At 43.5% G+C, this 6752-nt stretch overlaps 1 long non-coding RNA gene across 1 annotated transcript; it reads left to right on the top strand.

Annotated features, from left to right (window-relative positions):
- Window positions 1-662: 662 nt before the first annotated feature.
- LOC120247914 lies at window positions 663-2195 on the top strand. Its single transcript, XR_005532445.1, has 2 exons — window positions 663-708; window positions 2015-2195. It is a non-coding gene; the product is annotated as an uncharacterized LOC120247914 (long non-coding RNA).
- The last annotated feature ends 4557 nt before the right edge of the window (window positions 2196-6752 follow it).

Below are 6752 nucleotides of genomic sequence, written 5' to 3'. Positions count from 1 at the left end.
TAGGCACTGTCAGGGCAGAAGGGACTTTGTGGGGTGGATGTTTTCCAGCCTCCAGATATGGCAATGACCTGGGGGGGGGGGTCAGAAGTGTTCCTGGGGGGTGCATGTTGGCATCAAGGCAGCTTCGGTTTGGTTCTTTGAAAAAGAAAATGAGAAGAAAAAATGTTAAAACGTTTTCACGTTTGCTATCGATTTTCTTCTAAGTAAATAATGTGAGTATTAACTTATTATCTGTTCTCTTCGGAGTGATAAAAACTTCCCTAAATAAGGAAGAGAAAATATATGATTATGTTAATAGTGTGTTAGCTACATAACCATCTTCTCTTTTCATAATTTCAAAACTTTCTCACTGATTTATTTTATCTTGTATTTTCATGTTCTCACTCCTACTGCTCACGGGCCGTTTGTGTACCTTTTGACAGACCCTTGCTGAGGTGATGAGATTATACACAAACACTGTCTTCGTGAGGAACCAGAGGCCCGTGGGGTCACAGCAGATATCCACAGGAAGGTCTGGTACATTCCCTCTTCTCAGTGACGTGTGTGGCAGCTGATTCATCATAACTGCCCAGAGAGTGTGTGTGTGTGTGTGTGTGTGTGTGTGTGTGTGTGCGCGCGCGCGCCTGTGTCTAACAGAATAGAACGACATCATCTTATACTGCTGACTCAGGAGAGTGAATAGAACTGAAAAGTCCCCAGGAAAACCAGGTAAATGTTGGGGCTGCTGTAGACACAAGTTGATACATATTCCCAGAAGCTCCTGGCCAAAGTGAGGGTGTAACTGCATGGTGGTCACATAGTGTTAACTGAGATGGAAGGTCACACAAAGGCAGGGAAGGTCAGGACGGATGACATAAGGTCCACACCAGACATATTAGGGGTTCTTCCAGCAGACAGCAGCTTCCTGGCTCAAGAACAGACTGGAAACCCTATTAGGGGTATCCCAACCCTCACCGCAGAAGCTCAGTACTCTGGAAACCCCAGCAAGGGGCCGAGCAGATGAGAAACACGGTGCTTGTGTCAGGAGACAGAGCCGGCCAGAGCCTCAGGAGCCTGGGTGATGTGACAATAGACAAAGAGTCATGTGGCCCACAGCACACTGAGACTATTAGGACAGTGAGGAAATCCTGCCTGGAATGTTCGAGACCATACAACACACATTCCAGTCCTGAGATAGTACAGAGCATGTGCCTGCATTTTTAAAAAGATCCTCAAAAGTAAAACTACCCTACGACCCAGCAATCAAAAAGATGCCGATTCCAAGAGGCACATGCACCCTGATGCTTGTAGCAGCGCTAAGGACAATAGCCAAATTATGGAGCGAGTCCAAATGTCCATCAACTGATGAGTGGATAAAGATGTGGTGTGTGTATACAATGGAGTAGTGCTCAGCCATCAAAAAGAATGAAATCTTGCCATTTGCAACTCCATGGATAGAACCGGAGTGTATTATGCTAAGAGAAACAAGTCAGTCAGGGAAAGACAGATATCATATGATTTCACTCGTATGTGGAATTAGAAAAAAACAAGCAAACGTAAGAGAAGGGGGGAAAAGGGAGAGGGAAATAAACCATAAGAGACTCTTAACTATAGAGAGCAAACTGACGGTTGATGGGGGGAAGAGGGGGGATGGGCTAGATGGGGGATAGGTACTAAGGGCGGCACTTGTCGGTATGAGCACTGGGTGCTATGTAAGTGATTAATCTCTACATTCTACTCCTGGAACCAATTTTACCATAAAATTGTTAACTAGTCAGAATTTTAATAAAAACATGAAATAAAAAAATCCATAGGTGATATCCAGGTCCTTCCTGATTTGAAATGCACATCAAAAGAATTTCTAATTAGTTCCTTTGCATTTGGCAAACCTGCCTTTATTCGTCAGAAGCATGTAGTTTATGCTGCCTAAGAAACTTTTGTACAAATGTTATGACTAAAACGACATAGAAATCATCATAAAACAGTTGAGAGATTGCAGATATCATTAACCGTATGTCTACCTTTTACTTTACAGAAAAATGCTGAAATTAGAAACCAGTTACCGGCTGCCGGCTGGGCTCCTTGGCTAAGAACACACAAGTGAAAACTCGGTGTTATCTGCATTCCTCTGCTTCACCAACAAGTACAGAGAAGCTCGTTAGACCGCAATTTAAATTGAAACATGATTGTACATTAAAAAGTCAGCTTAAGCCTAACAGGGACACGTGATTTTTTTCATCAATATGCGCATTTTATTCCTGGTTAATTATCTGTGTCTTGGCTTCTGAGAAAGAAAACCAAGTCATAATAGATGAGCGTCCCTGCTGCCTTGTGCGTCTTAGAGGCCGAGCTGGTATTTTTGGCAGGCATCGATGTGGTTGTTTGCGGAGGCATGCGTTAGTGCTGTGCATGAACGTTAGCTATGTGTGTGTGTGCTTTAAATACAGGTACCTGTGTAAGCAGATGGCTGTAGCTGCGCACAGTTAGAGCTGGCCTTTATTCCTTTCAAGCGCGCCTTGGTGGCTCTTCCTGGATGTCACCAGCCCACTCCCCTACGTACACCAGCCGAAATTCACCAGATGGAGTTTATGTGAAAGCTGCTTATCAGATAGTTTTCAGATTTTGATTCTAATGGTGTTCTGCTTCTTTCTTTCCCGGTTCTTCACAGAACACTTGCTCAGAATCTTTCTTTATCAATAATTTTGTGTGTGTGTGTGTGTGTGTGTACATATACACATACATAGAGATCATATATATGAAATATGTATCTTTTAAAGACAGATAAAACACTCTAAAACTTTAATTTTCTAGTATTGATTCTGCATCAATACATCATGTTGGTCTTTGATCCTCCTTGGAGACGACATGCACAGAAATGGATTAAGCCAGGGGCGCCTGGGTGGCTTAGTCGGTTAAGCGTCCGACTTTCGCTCGGGTCATGATCTCGCGGTTCGTGGGTTCGAGCCCCGCGTCGGGCTCTGTGCTGACTGCCAGCTCAGAGCCTGGAGCCTGTTTCAGAGTCTGTCACTCCCTCTCTCTCTGACCCTCCCCTGTTCACACTGTCTCTCTCACTCTCCTAGAAATAAATAAAACATTAAAAAAAAAAAAAAAAAAAAGAAATGGATTGAGCCGGGCAAGCTGAGAGAGCTGAGAAGCTAGCATTCTTTGATTCTTTTGTTCAGGACTAGTAACTTTGGCAAGTTTGGGCATTTTTCACTCATTGCTTCTGTTTTGAAATGTTTCGGGGCGCCTGGGTGGCTTAGTCGGTTAAGCGTCCGACTTTCCGACTTTCGCTTGGGTCATGATCTCGCGGTTTGTGGGTTCGTGCCCCGCGTCGGGCTCTGTGCTGACTGCCAGCTCGGAGCCTGGAGCCTGTTTCAGTCTGTGACTCCCTCTCTCTCTGACCCTCCCCTGCTCACGCTGTCTCTCTCTCCTAGAAATAAATAAAACATTTAAAAAAAAAAAAAAAAAAAAAAAAAGAAATGTTTCATATTTTCAATGAAAATTTATATGCCCAACTTAAAATAGAGAGAAAATGGAACAAAATCTATGACTGATCCCACAATTATAAGAAAATTACAGCTGATACTTTGTTTTCTTCTTCTACACACAATGAGATTTTATTTTAGAAAAACGGATGGTACCATGTGTCGTAGCTTGGGCTGCCTAACAAAATACCTCAGACTGGGCAGCTTATACACAGCAGACGTTTACTTCTCAGGATTCTGCAGGCCGGAGGTCAGAGGTCAAGGTGCCAGTCTGGCTGTCGAGCCTCCCCAGGGTACAAAGGCTGTGTCCTCCCCTGAAGAAGAGAGACCTCTGGCGTCTCTCCCTCCTGAACTCACCACCCTGAGGACCTCGCTTCAACTGCTCACCTGTTCTCTTTCCAAATGCAGTCACATTGGCAGTTAGGGTTTCGACGCGTGAGTTTTGGGGAGACACATTGTTTTATAAACATTTTCTTAACTGTGAACAATGTTCCATGTTATGAGAGGTTCTTTCATAACACCATTTGTAGTAGCTGAGTATTATTACATGAATTTATTTAACTAATGTTTATTGTTTTCAACTACGTTCTGATAATAAACATAGTATTTCAGAACATCATTACAGGTAAATCTTTTTGTTTATATTATTATTATTCAACATTATGTCATAACTATTTATTAATGAGACCTAGGAATATTTTTAACACTTGTAACGTACTCTGGATCATTCCACAGCATGCTCGGAAGCACCTCTTCACCGGCGACCTGGGCCAGCAGGCAGGTCTCAACAACTCTATAAATATGTGTAACTGTCTGTCATTGTTTTAATCTGATATGAGATTAACATGATATTGAGTAGTTTTTTCACAGGCTTATCAGTTATTTGTACTTCTTCTTTGAGGAAGTATCTGTTCATCTCTTTGACAATTTCTTAAAATGAAAAAATAGTCACAATTTTATTATGTCAGCGTTTTCTAACTATGGTAAACACAGACCTAAACCCACACCTCGGTGTATGCTGAGCAGAACTGAAAACACGCGTCCACAAAACGCACCAGTGTTGTTCACGACAACTGAGACACAAAAACAATCCAAATGCCCATCTAATGACACCTGGATAAGATCACAAAGTCACAGAATCACAAAAGACTATATGAGCCAATTTACATAAACTGTCCAAACAGGAAATTCTGTAAGACAGAAGCCGGCGGTTGGCCCAGAAGGGGCGGGCTGGAGCGGGCGCCACGGCTGCGCGTGAGGGCCCCCGCCTCTGCCAATGCGCTCAAACCCAAACAGCAAATGAGAAACCTACAACCAAACTGTGCTTCCAAAAAGGGTGGATTTTGTGGTGTGTGGATTATATCTCAGTAAAGCTGTTATTAAAAAGGGGACATGGCATTTAAATGTATGAAAAGATGTGCAAACTGACTCATAATTAGAGAAATGCACATTGTAGCTGGGTGAGATGCCATTTCTCGCCTGATGGACTGGGCAGAAAATAAGACATTGCGTTGTGTTGGAGAGGCAGCGGGAGAATGAACCCGGTCACTCGTCACCAGCAGAACTGAAGCTATTACAACCCCTTTTGAAGGAATATGTGGCAACATTTATCAAAACCGCATATGCATTTATGTTTTGAGTCACCAACCCTCTTGGGGCGACTTTCCCCGAAGATACTTTTCCAACAATATGAAGTGCAAACGCGCAAGCTTACTTTTGTGCCTTCTTTCCTCATTGTCCCACTGACACTGCAAAATACTGAACATCACCGGAGTGTCACACAGTGGAAAGTGGCTGAAGAAATTCTGTGGCATCCACGTGGTGGAATACCGCGCCTCTGTAAAATAAGACCACATGGTGAAAATATCCGTAAAATGATAGAAAATCATTTCCAGGAGATATGACTAGTGGAAAAAAGCACAAAAAGGCCTCGAAAGTGCACAAGGCATAAAAAGAAATGGAAGATGTGTGTGTCTGTGTAACTGCAGAGAGATCTGGCACAAACACAGGGCGCGAGGCTGACGACCCAAGGGTCGGATGGCAAGACCGTAGCTGGCGTGGGGGCGCTGGGAACAGGGTGGGAGAGCCAGGACGAGAGGCGCTTCTTTGAGTAGATTTCGGCTTATTTGTTGGCAAATATCCACATTACTGCCTTGTCCGACTCCCCCAAACTCTGCCTTCCACTGCTGAATAGCTAGATCCACATCCATTCTGTTTGATTGTAACCATCAGTTGACTCCCTACTTTCCACCATTCACAGCAGTTATTTGGGCCACAATTCACTTGGCATCAACATTCACTGTCCTCAGCAAGTGTTCGTGTTTATTCTGTTCATAAAGTAATGATCCAGTGTGAAAACATTTGCTTATCCAAAGCGGTGTGCTCTCTCTCAACAACTAGAATGGTCTTCGCAATGTTGAGTCTCTAGGCCATGATAATCTACAAATCCCTTGCTTTCCAATTGTTAGACCTACGCCTCATATTCGAACTTAAAGTGTCTCCCCGACAGTCCCTCCCTTGCCCTCCAGCTAGTCTGCTTGTTGACAGTGCCTTCCTGCCAGCACAGTGTCTTCTCATCAACAGCGGTGCCTCACCAGGGCCACCTCCTCACCTGTGTCCACCCCTCTCCAGCACTTGGCTCACCCGTGATGACATTTCTGTGACTTTCTTGAGAGAGACTCTCCCTCTGATTCTTACGCTTATTTTTCCAGGGCATAGCATCTTTGTTTACAAGGAACAATTTTATTTTCTACTAAAGGATTTGTTTTATCATAAAAATTACCACCATGAATTCATGTAATATTTTGAGTTTTTTAATGGGAAGAAGTAATAGAAAACTAAATAGTTATGACACAGCAGGAAGATGTTCAGAATTTGAATGAAAGCCAGGAGATTCATAAAATAAGGGTATTCCTTATGTCATCTGCTCAGGTATCAGCCTGGATCAGAATGTAGCAATCCACTTAGGCCCTATTCTAAAGATCCGCACAGAGATGGAGGTTGGTTGTAAATGAGATTTATATAGGCTGCTGTGTTCTTTGGAAAACCAGCCAGTCTCATAAGAATTCAATTAATCAAAAGTCCAGGTACAAAACACACTTGGCTTTGCCTCCTTGTTGAGGCAATGATTTCATTCTGCGTCACTTGCCTGAACTTGTGGCATTTCTCCTAACCCACAGCTCAGCGGTGGAGTCTGGTGACTATCCTGAGCCTCTATCACTTCCTCCCAGGGGGCCCTGACACCACTGGCTGGAAGAGACCTAACATTAGACATTGTGTAGCACT

Source organism: Hyaena hyaena, unplaced genomic scaffold, assembly GCF_003009895.1.
Source record: "Hyaena hyaena isolate Hyena2069 unplaced genomic scaffold, ASM300989v1 scaffold_552, whole genome shotgun sequence".
Lineage (NCBI taxonomy): Eukaryota > Metazoa > Chordata > Mammalia > Carnivora > Hyaenidae > Hyaena > Hyaena hyaena.
The sequence above is the reverse complement of the archived record's forward strand: the minus strand, read 5'-3'. Positions and strand labels throughout refer to the sequence as shown.